The sequence below is a fragment of the Prionailurus bengalensis genome, chromosome B4, assembly GCF_016509475.1.
Source record: "Prionailurus bengalensis isolate Pbe53 chromosome B4, Fcat_Pben_1.1_paternal_pri, whole genome shotgun sequence".
Taxonomy (NCBI): Eukaryota; Metazoa; Chordata; class Mammalia; order Carnivora; family Felidae; genus Prionailurus; species Prionailurus bengalensis.
In genome coordinates, this window is record NC_057358.1 from 56,212,522 (window position 1) to 56,229,860 (window position 17,339).

A 17,339-nucleotide genomic window follows, 5' to 3' on the forward strand; every position below is an offset into this window, starting at 1 on the left:
AAGGACAGATGAGCCATGGAAGCAGAGAGAAAGAACCGGAGGAAAGAACCATAAAGAACTGTGAGATGAAAAATACTGTAACAAAATTGGACATGGCTGAGAAAACAGTCTTTGAGCTTGAGGATATAACAGTAGAAACTTCCAAAACCGAAAAGTAAAAAGAACAAAGGCTAAAAAACAGAATAGGATATCCAACTATGGGACAACTAAAAAAGGTTTGACATACACATAATGGGAATGCCAGAATGAAAAGAAAAAGAGAAAGAAACAAAAGAAATATTTAAAACAGCAATGACTGAGAATTTTCCCAAATTATTCTCAGACACTAGACCACCAGACCTAGGATTCAGAGAACACCAAGCAAGATAAATGCTAAAAAAGAAAAAAAAAAAAGAAAAAAATCACTACATTTACACATATCATTTTCAAACTAAAGCAAATCAAAGACAAAGAAAAAATCCTGAAACAAGCCACAGGAAAAAAATACCTTATCTATAGAAGAACAAAGATAAGAATCGCATCCAACTTCTCCTCAGAAACTGTGCAAGCAAGAAGAGAGTAGAATCAAATAAAGTGTTGAGAGAGAAAAAAAAAATTACCAATCTAGAATTCTCTCCTCAGTGAAATTATTCTTCAAAAGTCAAAGAGAGATAAAGATTTTCTCAGATAAACAAAAATTGAGGGAGTTTGTTGCTAGAACACCTGCCTTGGAAGAAATATTCAAAGAAGTTCTTTAGAGAGAGGAAGAATATAGGTCAGAAACTCAGATCTACATAAAGATAGGTGATGGGCACTGAAGGAAGAATAAGTGGAAGTAAAGAAACATTTTTATTTTTCTTATTTTTAATTGATCTGACAGACAGCAGATCATATATAACCATATATTTGATTATGTACTATTATGTATATACCATATATTTGCTTATGTAGGCTTATGTATAAGTGAAATAAATGACAGCAATGATACAAGGAATGGAAGTAATTAGAAATATTTTGTTATTATCAGGACAATCATAATACCCACAAAGTGCTATAGGATTATTTGAGAGTTGATTTGAATTAGTTGCAAATGTATATTTTGAACTCTAGGAAAACCACCAAAAATATTTTAAAGAGAAGTATAACTGATATGCTAAGAAAAAAGAGAAAAAGGAATAATATAAAATGTGAATTAAAACCATAAAGGGAGAAAAATCCCCCAAACCAACCAATCAAGCAAACAAACAAACAAAAACCATAAAAGCAGAAGAAGAGTGAAAAACAAAACAATAGGAACAAAGAATGAGGGCAAGAAATGGAAAACAGTAACAAATATGGTTGTTCTTAATCATAAAGAACAATATCATAAACAATATCAACGATCACTTTGAATGTCAATGGTTTAAAAGCTCCAATTAAGAGACAGAGATTGTCAGAGTTGATCATAAAACAAGACCCAACTATATGTTGTCTACAAGAAACCCACTTTAAATATTAGGACACATATAGATTGAAAATAAGTGGATGGAGAAAAATGTATTTGCAAATACTAAACAAAAGAAAGCAGGAGTACATATTTTAATTTCAGAAAGAGCAAACTTCAAAGCAAGGACAGTTATCAACAGTAAAGAAGTGCACATACCATGGCAAAGGGTTAATTCTCTAAGAAGACATAACACTCCTTAGTATGTATGTGACTAACAAAAGAACATTAATCTATGGGAGACAGAACTTGGTAGACATGCAAGGATAAATAAACAAATCTGCCACCATCATAGTTGGAGACTTCAACATCCCTTTATCAGAATGGACTGATCCAGCAGGCAGAAAATCCGTAAGGACATAATTGAACTCAACAATGCCACCAATCAACTGGATACCAGCTGGTATCTATAGACTACTTTATCTAAGACAGAAGAATATACACTCTTCTCAAGCTCACATTCACTAAGACAGACCACACTCTGGGCCATAAAATACACCTTGACAAATTTAAAAGGATAGAAATCATATTTCTGCTCTCAGACCATAATGGAATTAAACCAGAAATCAGTAACAGAAAGATAACTGAAATAACCCCAAATATGTGGAGATTAAGCAATACACATCATATGGGTCAAAGAAGAAATCTCAAGAGACGTTTGTAAATATTTCGAAAACTGAATGAAACGAAAACACAATTTATCAAAATGTGTGCGATGCATTGGATGCAATGCTTAGAGGGAAACTTATAGCATTGAATGAATGCGTTAGGAAAGAAGAAAGATCTAAACTCAATCATATAAGTTTCCACCTTAGGAAACTAGAAAAACAAAAGCAAATTAAATACAAACTAAACAGAAGAAAAGAAATAATAAGTATTAGAGTAGAAATCAATGAAATTGAAAATGGGAAATCAAGAGGGAAAATTAATGAAGCCAAAAGCTGATTCTGATAGAGATCAGTAAAATTGATAATCTTCTAGTCAGGCTAACTAACAAAAAAAAGAGAGATGACACAAATTACAAATATCAGAAATGAAAGAATGGATATCACCCTAGATCCCATGGACATTAAAAGGATAATAAAAAAATACTATGAAAAATTCTATGTCCATAGCTTTGATAACCTAGATGAAATGGACCAAATCCTTGAAAGACACAATTTGCCAAAATTCACACATGAAGAAACAGACAATTTAGATAGGCTGATATCTAGTAAACAAATTGAATCAGTAATTAATAACCTTCCCAAACAAAAAGAATTAGCCCCAGATGGGTTCATTGGTGAATTTTACTAAATATTTAAGGAAGAGATTATACCAATTCTCTACAGTCTTCTTCAGAGGATAGAAGCAGAGATAATACTTCCTAACTCATTCTGTGAGACTATTATTATCCTAATATCAAAACCAGACAAAGTCATTACAAGAAATTAAAACTGTAGGCCAGTATCTCTCACGAACATAGATGTAAAAATCCTGAACAAAATATTAGCAAGCCAAATCCAACAATGTATAAAAAGAGTTATGTACCACAACCAAGAGGGATTTATCCTAGGTATGCAAGACTGGCTCAACATTGCTATATCAATTAATGTACCGTCACATCAACAGACTAAAAGAGAAAAATCACATAATTTCAGCAATATATACAAAAAAAATGATGAAATCCAATACTCATTCATGATAAAAACATTCAATAAATTAGGGATAGAGGGAACTTCCTCAACCAGATAAGGAATATTCTTACCATATTTACCATTAAGTATGACAGCTAATATTATACTTAATGGTAAGAAAATCGAAGCTTTCTCATTAAGATCAGTAACAAGGCAAGGATGTCTCCTCTGACCACTTCTTTTCGACATCATACTGGAAGTCCTGGCTAAGAAAAGAAAAATAAAAGGAGAAAAGGAGAAAGGAAATAAAAGGTATACAGCTTGGGAAGAAAGAAATAAAATCCTGTTGGAAGATGACACCATAGTCTATGTGAAAATTGAATTAATTGACCAAAAACAACAACTACTCCTGGAACAAATAAGCATTTATAGCAAGGTTGCCGGATACGAGGTTAATATACCAAAGTCAACTGCTTTCCTGTATACCAGCAATGAACAAGTGGAATTTAAAATTAAAAACACAATACCATTTATTTATTTATTTTAATTTATTTTTATTTTTAAGAGAGAGAGACAGAGTGAGAGCAGGGGAGAGGCAGAGAGAGTGAGGGAGACACAGAATCTGAAGCAGGCTCTGAGCTGTCAGCACAGAGCTTGATATGGGGTTCAAACTCACGAACCATTATATCATGACCCGAACTGAAGTTGGATGCTTAACCAACTGAGCCACCTATGCGCCTCACAATACTATTTATACTAGCATGCCCAAGATGAAATTTTTAGATATAAATCTAAATATGTATAAGATCTACATGAAGAAACCTACTAAACTCTGATGAATGATGTCAAAAAACTAAATAAATGAGAGATATTCCATGTTCATGGATAGAAAGACTCAATATTATCACAATGTCTGTTAATCCCAACTCAGTCTATAGATTCAATGCAATTCTGATAAAATTCCCAGCAAGTTATTTTATGAATGTTGACAAATTTACCCTAAAGTTTATACAAAGAGGCAAAAAGACCCAGAATAGCCAACTCAATATTGAAGGACAATTACCAAATCTGAGTTCAAGACTTACTACAAATCTTATTATGAATCTTTATTATTGATTAAAGAACAGACAAACAGATCAGTGGAACAAAATAGAGAGCCCAGAAATAGATCCACATAAATCTAGTCAACCCATCTTTAATAAAGGAGCAAAGGCAATACAAAAGGACAAAGATAGTCTTTTAAAAAATGGTGCTAGAACTAGTGGTTATCCAAATGAAAAAAATGAACCTAGACACAGGACTTACACCCTTATGTCCTTCACAAAAATTAACTCAAAGTGGATCACAGACCAAAATATAAAACAGAAAACTGTGAAACTTCTAAAAGATAGCAGGATAAAACCTACATGCCCTTGGATATGGTGATGACTTTTTTTGGATACAGCATCAAAGTCATAATCCATAAACAAATAATTGATAAGCTAGACTTCATTAAAATTAAAAGTTCCTGCTCTGCAAAAAAAAACAGTGCTGAGAGAAAGAGAAGACAAGCCACAAACTAGGAAAAACATTTGCAAAAGACACTTTTCATAAAGAACTATTATCCAAAATATGTAACGAACTCTTAAAACTCAACAGTAAAAAAATTAACAACCCAATTAAAAAATGGGCTAAAGACCTTAACAGATATTTCATGAAAGAAGATTTGCAGATGGAAAATAACCAATGGAAAAAATGCTTCACGGCATATGTCATTAAGGAAATAAAAATTAAAACAACATGAAGTATCACTACACACATATTAGAATAGCCAAAATCTGGAACATTAACACCAAATGCTGTTGAGGATATGGAGCAACAGTAACTCTCATTACATTGCAGGTAGAAATGCAAAATGGTGCAGCCACTTTGGAGACAGTTTATTGGTTTCTTACAAAACCAAACATGCCTTTACCATAAAATCCAGCAGTCATGTTCCTTGATAATTACCCAAAGGGCTTGAAAACTTATGTCCACATAAAAGCCTACACATGGATGTTTATAGCAGCTTTATTCATAAAGGCCAAATCTTGGAACAAACCAAGATGTGTTTCAATAAGTGAATGGATAGGTAAACCATGGTACATACAGACAATATGATATTATTTAGTGATAAAAATAAATGAGCTATCAAGTCACTAAAGGACATGGAGAACCTGAAGTTCGTATTACTAAGTGAAAGAAACCAATCTGAAAAGGCTACATACTATTTGATTCCAACTATATGACATTATGGAAGAAACAAAACTATGGAGATTGAAAAAAGATCAGGGGTTGGGGGCATTGAATAAGTGGAGCACAGAGGATTTTTAGGGCAATGAAGATACTCTGTATGATACTATAATGATAGATAAATTTCACTGTACTTTTGTTCAAACTCATTATACCTTTGTAAAAGACCAAGAATGAACCCTAATATAAATATGGGCTTTGGGTGATTATGATGTGTCAGTGTAGGTTCATCAATTGCAACAAATGTACCACTCTCTTATAGGATGTTGACAATGGGGAAGGCTATACATGTGTGGGTTGGGGGGTATATGGGAAATCTCTGTAACTTCCTTTCAATTTTGCTGTGAACCTTTAACTTCTCTAAAAACACTAAAGTCTTTAGAAGAAAATTGGGAACCTTTCAGTCATTTCCATTCCCCTATTGTTTTCAGCTTCTTTCTAGCCATCTGCTGTTATACATAGTGCTGACATGAACCATCTTGGACATATGTCATTTTGTAATTTTACAGTCTATCTCTAAGATAGATACCTAAAAGTGGAATTGCTGAGTTAAAAGGTAGAGGGATATGTAATTTTTAAAGATATTTTAAAATTCTACTCCATAGGAGTTATACCATTTTTACACTCCTGCCAGCATTATGTGGGCCTACCAATTTCCATGTAGACTCAATAACACTAACATAGTGTTAAAATGTTAGATCTTTGTAATCCAATAGGAGAGAAGTATCATAGTATAATTAAATTTTTTGTGATAAAATATATATAACATAAAACATGTCATTTTAACCACTTTAAGGGTATATTCAATGGAATTAATTATATTTACAAGGTTGTATGGCCATCACTGTTTTCAAATCTTTTCCATCACTCCAAACAGAAACTCAGTTAATCAATAACTCCCAATCTTCCTTCTCCTTACACTGGTTCCCTCTAATCTACCTTCTGTTCCATATATTTGCCTATTCTAGATATTTCATATAAGTGGAATCATATAATATTTGTTCTTTCATGCCTGGCTTATTTTATTTAGTATAATGTTTTCAAGGTTCATTCATGCTGTAGCATGTATCAAACCTTTATTCTGTTTATGGCTGAACAATATTCCATTGTATGTAGATCACATTGGCTATCCGTTCATCTGTTGATGGACATTTGGGTTGTTTCCATCTTTTGGCTATGAAATGTTACTTGAGATTTCTAGCCCTGGAGATTGAGTGGTGATGTCAGCAGAAATAAAATAACATGAAAAACTCCAATAAGACATCCATTCTGTAATTGGAGATCAATCTTAACCTGCATACACTCCTAAGAGGATTGTTAAGTGAATATGTTTACACTAAGATATAAATTATTTCTATCAGTGTTCTTCTTATGAGCAGGGTGGTTTGGATTTGGGAAAGAGGAGACTGGTACATAGAGGACCAGAGGAGGGCAGCTGGCTAGGACCTGAGAGAAGGCCCAAAGTAAAGAGCATGAAGAGGCAAAGAGATCAAGTTCACAGTTTTTCTTTAGGTAACTTTCTGTGAATATGGCATAAAATGAAAGGGAATGCTTAATCCATCTGTAATGGCAGCCAGAACGATTTTGTCTGCAAGTGACAGAAACCCAGAGTATGTAAAATTGGAACTCAAAGTCCACAGCTAGCTCAAGCACCAATGGATTCAAGTGGTGAAATGATACCTTTGGGGGCACTGCTCTTTCCTTGCCTGCTTTTGCTCTTTTTCCATGTTGATTTCCTTTTGAGATAGGCTCTCTCCATGCATTGGTAAAGATAGTACCTGTCAGCTTTGGGATTATTTGGTCTGTAGTAGTTTTTATCTCAGAGAAAAAGAGAATGCCTTGTGCTTATTTCCAGCAAAAATCCTTCTGATTGGCCTTGCTGTGTCATGTGCCCAGCTTTGAACCAACCAGGCAACAGAGTGGTGCACTATAGTCACTCATGAAGCAGAGGTAGGGAAGCTCTTGGACTGAGAATGAAAGTACTTGAAGGTTTCCACTTGGTATGACAATTTTTACAGAGGGGATTTAGTAACTGAAAGTGAAATGTAGAGTATTCATTCGTTTCAAAAGTTTAGCTTGTATGTGTAAATAATATTATGGATATTCATGTCCCTTTTCTAACCCTAGAAAAAGACACTGGAGACTGGCATACTCATGTATCTTAAATTTAAAACCTTTCACATTTTTAAAAGGACATTTGCATTCACTGGTAACATAAGTTAGCCGAACTCTAATTATATTGAAGAAATGAAATCTGTTTGTTTACTTCAGGCAAGACATGTTGCCAACAGCTGTGCAGAGTTGTGATGTGATCTTCTCAATGAACAATCTAAGAGCCACTGAGTAAGCTAAAATAATAGAATCTGCTTGTCTGTAGTTAGCGTGTTGACAAAGAAACAAAAGGGAACTGTAGGGTAAACACAGGGCAAGATTACACAAAGAGAGTAGTTAAAAATGATAAAAACACTGTGCAAGAAAGGAACTCCTATAATATAGCAGACAATGTTAAGTGCTTTTCTAATTAAATCTTTGGTTTTCCATATGGGCTCACTAAACCTGATTTTCATTGTTTAAAATAAATTCCAAAGGGCTGTCCTTAAGTCACCTTGTAAGTGTTTCCTAAAGTCAATTCAACATGTTTTGCAACGTACCTCCAAAGTTCTGATGCATCCACTGGCTTCCCACGAGCATTCTTAAAACCCTCCTTGAAACAATTTTACGATTGGTATCATTGCATTTCCTGAGTACTTTATCCTTTACAGAAGTGGTCCAACTTTATACTTGATAAATCTTATAAAGAAGCTGCTTCGCCAAGACTGGCAAAGCAAAAAGCTCCTATCGTGTGAGTTTTCCAACATTACACAGTGGAGGAAGGAAAAACACATGTGCTTCTCTTTGTTGTTATTTGTTTTATCTGGAACCAGTGCTTGTTCACTTTCTACCATTATTCAATTTAAATAGAGGTTTAATTTGTTATCACCATCTATTTTACCTAGGATCTATAAAGTGTGTATAAAAACAGGAGGTAGTGTATGTTCTTATAGGTAATAATTTTGTCTCTAAAAATAGCTAGGCTTTTGTCTTCTAAACTTTAGTGCTTCTGTAATTGTAACATGGTAGTAAGATAGGAACACAATGGTGGATGATTTTTAATGTCCTGAGGGAATATTTCTCCTGATGCCAAGGAGAATGGAGGCATGGTTTCTTTAAATGGCAAGAAGTTCTGAATAGCCTTTTATTTTTCATGTTTTACTGTTGAAAACCAGACTTCTGTTAATTTGATAATTAGAACAAAGACATTAGTTTTAAGTCTGAATTCTAGTCCAACATAAATGAGGTAGCAAATAAGGATAAGTGCTTATTGTTTTACATGATTTTAGTCATAAGCTGTCCTATGTTGTATGCATGCATACACATATATATTAATATTAGCTCATTGTCCATAGGACATTAGCATTTACTTTGCCTCTCATATGCTTCCCTCCACTCTTTTGATTTCCAAGCAGGATCCTTTTCCTTTTCTATTACACCACCTATTTCCTTTATTCTGAGTGTCCCAAAAGTGTAGTAGAATTCAATTGTTGTCTCACATTTTGGTTTTTGGTAATAGGGACACAATTAAGAATACTGATTTGGAGGCAGGGCAGTCAATTACTGGTTATAGATGTGCTGCTAATTCACTCTGTGTCTTTGGTCAAGTCAGTTAATGTATTTTAACCTTACTCTTCTAAACCATAAAATGTAGATAACGCATCTCTCTGCTTAAGTCACCAGTCTGGGGGTGTTGCATAGAAACAAAGTAGGAGTCAGCATTCAGAATACTATAAAGTATTTTATGAATGTAAGGTGGCTGCATTATTATGACAGTGATCACAAGCTATCCCATAGGTAGTAAAACAATGACAACAAATCATTGAGACCACTGCCTTCTACTGGAAAGCTGGAAAGAAGAAAGAATAGCAAGGACTTAAGTTATTCAATGGTAGTATTTTTCAAACTTTAGATGGGTACCTACCAGGGTTGGAAAACCTAATTAATTCCTACCAGCATTAAAGAAATAGAATAAAAATAATAGAATATGATAGGAAATATCAGAGTTTATGTTCCGCAAGTAAGGGTAGATACTCATAAGTAAGGGTAAGTATAGCTTCATGAAACTTTTGTGTCAGTGTGTGTGTGTGTGTGTGTGTGTGTGTGTGTGTGTGTGTAGCAGGGAGGGAAGTATACATGTGGGTATAAATGGTGGGTTGTGGTATAATATGTGTGCTATAGATTGTCTCCCCATACCCTCACCCAATGCATATATTAAAGCCCTAATCACCAGTATGATAGTATTTGGAGGTGAGGCCTTTGGGAGGTAATATTAGGTCATCAGGGTGAAGCCCTCATGAATGGGAATAGTGCTCTTACAAAAAGAGAAACAAGAAAGTTGATGTCTCGTGGACATGTGAGGATATAATGAGGAGGTGACTATGTACAAGCCAGGAAGTGAGGTTCTGACCAGACAACAAATCTGCTGGCAACTTGAACTTGGACTTCCCAGTCTCCAGAATTATAAGAGATAAATATCTGTTGTTTAAGCCACCCAGTCTGTGATATTTCTTATAATAGCCTGAACTGATTAAGACAATTTGCATCTTAGCAGTGGATCAAAAAAAAAATGGAAACCATTACTCAAGGATATGGCCTGTTGAATCATTTCCTGTCTCCCCTCCCCCAATTCCCCCATCTACTCCAGTTTTTCACATGCTTCCTTTAGCTCAACTGAGGGAGAAGTACACAAGGATAGCATAGGAGATTTATGTGGTTCCTTTAGGATAATTCACTGCCTCCACATCGGCCTCATGTTATCTATCCTGGGGTAGCAATGGGGCAGTGGAAAAGGAATTGGTCTAGAAGTAAGAAGACTGAGTTCTAACCTGGCTCTGTTTATTTTTGTTTCTTGGACTTTAGAAAAGTTCTGTAACCATTGTGGTTTTTAACTTTTATTCCTTAAATTAAGGAGTAATCACTATATTAAAGACATAATTATTAAGCATGTTCTGTGGGCCAGGTACTTTGCTAAGAGCCAAGAATATGGCAGTGATCAAGATAAACATGGCCACCACCCCCAGGGAATTTAAGTCTGCAATTTATTAAGGTTGTTATGAAAATGAAATTAGATAAAATATACAGTGGCTCAAAACTTCATTTTTAGGTGCCAGGATATGACACCCTTGCTTTTTAAAATAAAGTGAAGATAAACTAGAACTTCTATTTACGTGACCTCAGGAAATTTAAAAAGTTCCCCAACATTTCTGAAATGGATTAGTGGGCTTATATTCTCAGATCACATTTGACACAACTGCCTTTATTTACACTGTTGATCACCTTCCCTCTTACTGAGTTTAGATTCTGTTGTCCATCCTTGGGATTCCTTCTGTCTTTCTTTTGGTGTTTTATTCTTCCTTGTTTCTCTCTTGGCAAAATTCCAACCTTTGGGTATATCTAGATCACTGCACACTTAGCAATGCTCCAGAACAATGTGTCATGACTAAAGAAAGAAATACACTTCCTGGCTACTGGACTTCCTTTAAATTTACAAGTAAAAATTTTAAGAGGGCTTTAGAATTGCCTAATGGCAACCTCACTGTATTTCCCTAATCTTTGTCCCACTCACCAAGACAAAGTTCACACACATTGTTTTTTCCCCTCAAACCTCCAGCATACCTTTCCCATTCTTCACTATAAATTGATTACCTTGCTGCTTATATTACTGAGAAAACTAAGCAATCAGAGCTGTTCATCTCCAAAATTCCTTATCTACCTGCATATGTTCCTATAACCTCTGCCTTTCTTCCTGTTGCAATGTATGGACATTGCAGTGAGAAATCTCTCACAGTGAGAAATCTCTCCACTGTGTAGTAGATTCTATCCATCTCAGTTTCCTAAGGACTCTGCCTCTTCAGTTACATGCCCCTGCCCCAACCAGCAGCATCATTTCCTCCATTTCTTAAGGATCCTTCTCATTATTCTACCTCATTTCATTTACCTCAAAACAATGAAATTAAAAAGTCAATAATCAAAACCCTACTAGTTAAAAGCTATTTAAGAACTACTATAACCTACATCTTTTTTTTTTTTTTTTTTTTTTTTTTTAGGGAAAATCCCAAGCAGGCTCTCTGAGCTGTCAGATCTCATGACCTGGGAGATCATGACCTGAGCTGAAATCAGAGTCTGTCGCTTAACCAACTGAGCCACCCAGGTGCCCCTATATCCCTCATCTCAAAACAAAACCTAAATCTCCATGAATGCCACATTGTTTTTCCCCAGCAACCACACCATTTCTCTGCTCTGATAGCAAAACTCCCACCTCTGATTATCTTATTTCCAGTATTGTTTCTTCTTTGGCCAAGCAGTTTAAAAGGGCATTTTAAAATAGTTCTTAACTAGTAGAGTTTTGATTATTGACTTTTTAATCTCATTGTTTTGAGGTAAATGAAATTGGTTGAGGCTTGTTATAATTATGGTCTGACACATGGTTAGTCTGTAAATATACCCTTTGTGCCTGAAAAGAATGTACACCTCCACTTGTTGGGTTGAATAGTCTATATATGTCCATTAGATCAAACTTATTAATTTTACTGCTCAAATCTTTCATAATCTTACTGATTATTTTTCTATCTGATCTATCAATTCTGAGAAATATTTGTTGAGATGTTCTACTATGAAGGTAGATTTAAAAATTTTTCCTTGTAGTTCTGTCAATTTTTGCTTTGACTTTGAGGCTACATTTAAAGATTTTCTTGGTGTATTAAACATTTTATCATTATATAACACAACTTCTTATCTACAATAACTTTTCCTTAAGGATTATTTTGACTAACATATTTTTTTAAAGTTTAAAGTCTTCTGAAAGAGATGGAGACAGTGAGCAGGGGAGGGGCAGAGAGAGGGAGAGAGAGAGAGAATCACAAGCAGGCTCTGCACTGTCAGCACAGAGCCCGAAGTGGGGCTCAAACTCAGAAATTGTGAGATCATGACCTGAGCTGAAACCAAGAGTCACACACTTAACTGATTGAGCCACCAGGTGCCCCTAGATTGATATTAATGCAGCTACACAACTTTCTTTATTATTTTCCTGTTATATTTTTTATAACACTTTAAACCTTTCTGTATCCTTACATTTTTTAAACTCCTTTTTAAAAATTTTTTTTTGGGAGGGGGAAAATTTATTAAATGGTACAATTGTCACTATAAATCAGATTTAGAACATTCTGATACTCCTAATAAGCTCCCTCATGCCCATTTATAACTAATCTCTGTTCCCCCCCACCCCCACCCCCAGCCCCAGGACATTTTTTTTTTACTCTAACACTATTTTATTGAAGTACAATTACATGCAATAATTATTTGCATAAGTTTGATGAATTTTAACTTACATATACACCCATACAATTCTAACTAGATCAAGATGTGGAACATCTACACTGTTACCCCTCTGCTTAAGGTAACTACTGTTTTCTGACTTTTATTACCACAGTTTTGTTTAAGACAGTCAATAGTAATTTAAGAAAATTTCAGGAAGAAAATAAGTAACAGAGCTTTCTATTTATACACTTAATTACCATTTTTGGTGCTCTTTATTTCTTTATATAGGTTTGACTTTACATCTGCTATCATTTCTCTTCATCTTGAAGATGTTCTTTTAATGCACATCTACTGCAATAAGTTTTTCTCAGTTATATCTGAAAAAGTTTCTATTTCATTCTCATTAAAAATATATATAATATGTTTATTGAATGATTTAAATAAGTATATAGACAGAGTATAAACAGGACTCTAATTTTTCTCCCTCTTTTTTTTAATGTTCATTTATTCTTGAGAGAGAGAGAATGGGGGAGGGGCAGAGAGAGAGCAAGGGAGACATGAATCAGAAGCAGGGTCCAGGCTCCAAGCTGTTAGTATAGAGCCCGATGTGAGGCTCAAACTCATGAACTGCAAGATCATGACCTGAACAAAAGTTAGATGCTTAACCGACTGAGCCACTCAGGTGCCCCAGGACTCTAATTTTTTCCAAGCACTGCTTTCAACTGTGTTTTTATCAACCCCTTATTTCCCCACTGGATATTGGGTCCTTTACCACCAGACTAGATTCAAGATTGTACAGCTTGGTCATTAAGACGGTCTCATGTTTGGTGTTTAGAACAAGTCCTACCTATTTTTTTAAAAGACTTTATTTTTTTGAGAACAGTTTTAAGTTTTATATGAAAATTGAGTGAAAGGTACAGAGCTTTTCCTCACACCCCTGACTCCCATAATCAGAATTACTCACCAGAGTGGTACATTTTTTTTTCTTTTAAATCAAGGATGAACCTACATTGACACATTATAGGCACCCAAATTCCATATTCACCTAAGGGTGTTGTACATTCAGTGGCTTTGAACAAATGATTAATGACAGACATCCATTTTTAATGTCATATGGAGTATTTTAACTGCTCTAAAAATCCTTCAGGCTCTGCCTATTCCTCTTTCTAAACTCCACCATTAACAATCACTGGTATTTTTATTGTCTTCAAGTTTTACCTTTTCCAGAATGTCATATATTTGGAATCATACAGTATTTAGACTTCTCAGATTAGTCACCCTTATGCTGAAGGGTGTTTTTGTGATAAAGAATTGTGAAATTACAATTGTTTTCTTTTAGCACTTTAAGGATGTTTTATTGTCTTCTGACTTCTTTTTCAGATGAGAGGTCAGTGGAAATATTTATAATTGTTCTATGATATATAATGTCATTTTTCTCTAGTTGCTTTCAAAATATTCTTCCTTTCTTAGTATTACATTGCATTATTTTGTGTTTTGATTTATTGTTATCTTTCTTAACTACTAGAATCTAAATTCTATGAGAAAAGGGAATTTGTGTTTTGCCTACCGTTCCATCCTCCTTGCTTAGAATAGAGTAACACATAGTGGGTATTCAATTAATATTTCCCAATTAAAAGAAGGAATGAGCGTTAAGGAATGAGGCCTCTGGGTCTCTGTTTACTTTATCCTACACTTGGAAAACTTAGATGAGATACAGCTTGTATTGATTTCAACCAAAAACTCTTCTACCAAAGCATTCATAGAGATAACAGATTTAAAGTCCCGCCTGATATACACAACTTCCTATATTGAATGGGAAGAGAGAGAAGAGCTTTAAATCACAGAAGTAATTTAAAAGATAATTGAAATTGACATCAGGGAATTCTGTTCTTAAATTCTTAAGACATTCTTTAAACTCTTGAAATATTCACCACTTTCCCTAAGAATTTTCTTCCTTATTCCCTCTTACTGATTCCCATCTTCTCCTCCCTTCTCTCCCCATCTTCAGCCATATTTCTTCCCTCCAGTTGCTTATTAACAGGAGTTCCAGCACCAAGGAAAGTAAAATATTTTTCATCTCCTTACAAATGAAAGTGGTGAGATTTACGTGTGAGATACACATTTACATGTGAGATACACTGGATGCCCTCAACTCCATGTTAATGGTGATTAGAATGCATTTGCTTACTTAAGTGATAAAAAATTATCTTACTAATTTTGTTTTTCATCAAAATGTCATTTCCTCCCACTCTGCCAAGAATTTTTGGCGGGTACATCTAATTTTTCCATTTTACTATGGGAATGAGAATGAGAAATATCTGCTGTTAATTCATGGAAATGGACTGACTAATCCCAATCTGGGGGAAAATCCCTTTGGTTATGGCCAGCATTGACTACTTTCTCATTAGATAAGGAAGAATATTAAACCCTGAATGAATTTCCTCTATACCAAGAGCAAGTAATTTCCTTTGCCAGTTTTAAAACACAACCATTCTCGGGTACCTGTGTGGTTCGGTCAATTGAAAGTCTGACTCTTGATTTTGTCTCAGGTCATGATCTCAGGGTTATGGGATACAGCCCTGCATCAGTCACCATGCTGAGTGTAGAGCCTGCTTAAGATTCTCTCTCTCATTCTCTCTCTGCCCACTCATGATCTCTCTCTCTCAAAAAGCAAAACACAACAAAATAAAATAAAACAAAACAAAAATCCTACTTAATGCAAGCCCCTTGACTGCTTAGTTCATAATGTCAATTTGTATTGCTTTTATTCAATAATCCAAAAATAGAATTCTATTTTTCCCACATTTCTAAAACATAAATGTGGATGATTATTGTGTGTGGGTATTGGGGTAAAAAGGAGATGAATGGGGAGAGTAGGCTCTGAGTAGACTCCAGATTCTGAAGAAATGATATCTGAAGGCATGTTGGTATGTTTTATTTCTATTCCTCTTCCTTTTCATTCTCCTCTTTTTCTTCTCCGTTTATATATTTTAGAAAGTATTTAAGGGCGAGCACACAATTTATATTTCAGCTGTGATTAGTGTCAGGGCAAGTTTTTCTAGGTAACTGAAAGTCTAAATATTGACAGATTATTAGGATCTTATTTCTTCTTTTTCCACAGATTTCTTAGAAACCATCCATAATTTTTTTTTCATGTCTTTCTTTTTTGTTCAAAATCTCATTCTCCTCCCAAAGTGGATCTCAAAATATGGGTGACCATAACAGGATAACAGGCTTTACTTTTCCTTCCTTCTTCTTTCCATTTTTTTTTTACACTGGATAGGCCCCCAAAAGAAGGTACACTAAATTTCTGTGTCAACTGCCTTTTGAATAGTAGGATCCTTTGGAAGAAGCACTGAACTGGAAATGAGATGATCTGGTTTGAATTTTCAGTTCTGCCTCTAATGAACAGACTGACCTTGAACAAGTGGCTTAAACTTCAGGTTAAGAATGCTCATGCTTGGGGCGCCTGGGTGGCGCAGTCGGTTAAGCGTCCGACTTCAGCCAGGTCACGATCTTGCGGTCTGTGAGTTCGAGCCCCGCGTCGGGCTCTGGGCTGATGGCTCAGAGCCTGGAGCCTGCTTCTGATTCTGTGTCTCCCTCTCTCTCTGCCCCTCCCCCGTTCATGCTCTGTCTCTCTCTGTCCCAAAAAAATAAATAAACGTTGAAAAAAAAAAAAAATTAAAAAAAATTAAAAAAAAATAAAAAAAAAAAAAAAAAAAAAAAAAAAAAAAAGAATGCTCATGCTTGTCCCTGTTACCTAATAAGGGTCAGATAATATAATGGCTGTGAACACATTTTATAAAATGATTTGGATTGTAAAATCATAATTGATCATGGCAAAGTCACATCAAGCCTGCATATATATGTTTTGGGGTATGGCTTGATGCTGCTTTATTTAATGCTTGCAAAAAAAAAATCTGCTAACATATATTAAGGTTGTGGAGGCTAAATATTAACAAAGAATAGAGTGGACTATGCAAGCAAATGGAAGATTTACAATTCTGTATCTTTTCCTATAGAATATTTTGAATGCCAGAGAGCTGAGTAGATTTCAGATTTTTCTTTTATTCCTTCCATTAATCCAGCATTGAAGTTCCCATGTTTTAGCATGAATAAAAATTACTGTATAATGTTATGTATACAAAAATATGTATACTCTACTTTATGGATAATTTAAGGGATTTTCAAGGGTAATTTTGACTATGTAATTTTCGCCTTATGTGCTGAATTTAGAACTTAACTCTACATAAGATTGGACTCCCTATCATCCCTGTGCTCTGAAGGTGGCAAAAAAGAGAACTTTTATATTACACAGGAAAATTCCTTGAAGAGAGCACATACATTTTTTTAAAACCTAGGCTAGCCGTGGTTTTGTAAGGCTGATACGTTCAGGGAATGTAACACATTATTATCACTTACGTTTTTGTTTTCTGAGAATAGAGGTGTAGTTTTAGGACCCCAGAGAGAATCACGTTTGCATAAGTAGTGAATTTCATTATCTGAGACCTGTATTTTAACCACACCTACTAACTATGCTTTCCAGGTTGGCTCTCAGAGTGTAGGTCACAAAAGCCTAAACCATGCCTTCAAAGGCCAAACCAAGCGTTCTCCTATTAGAAACAAAAAGCTCCATTTTT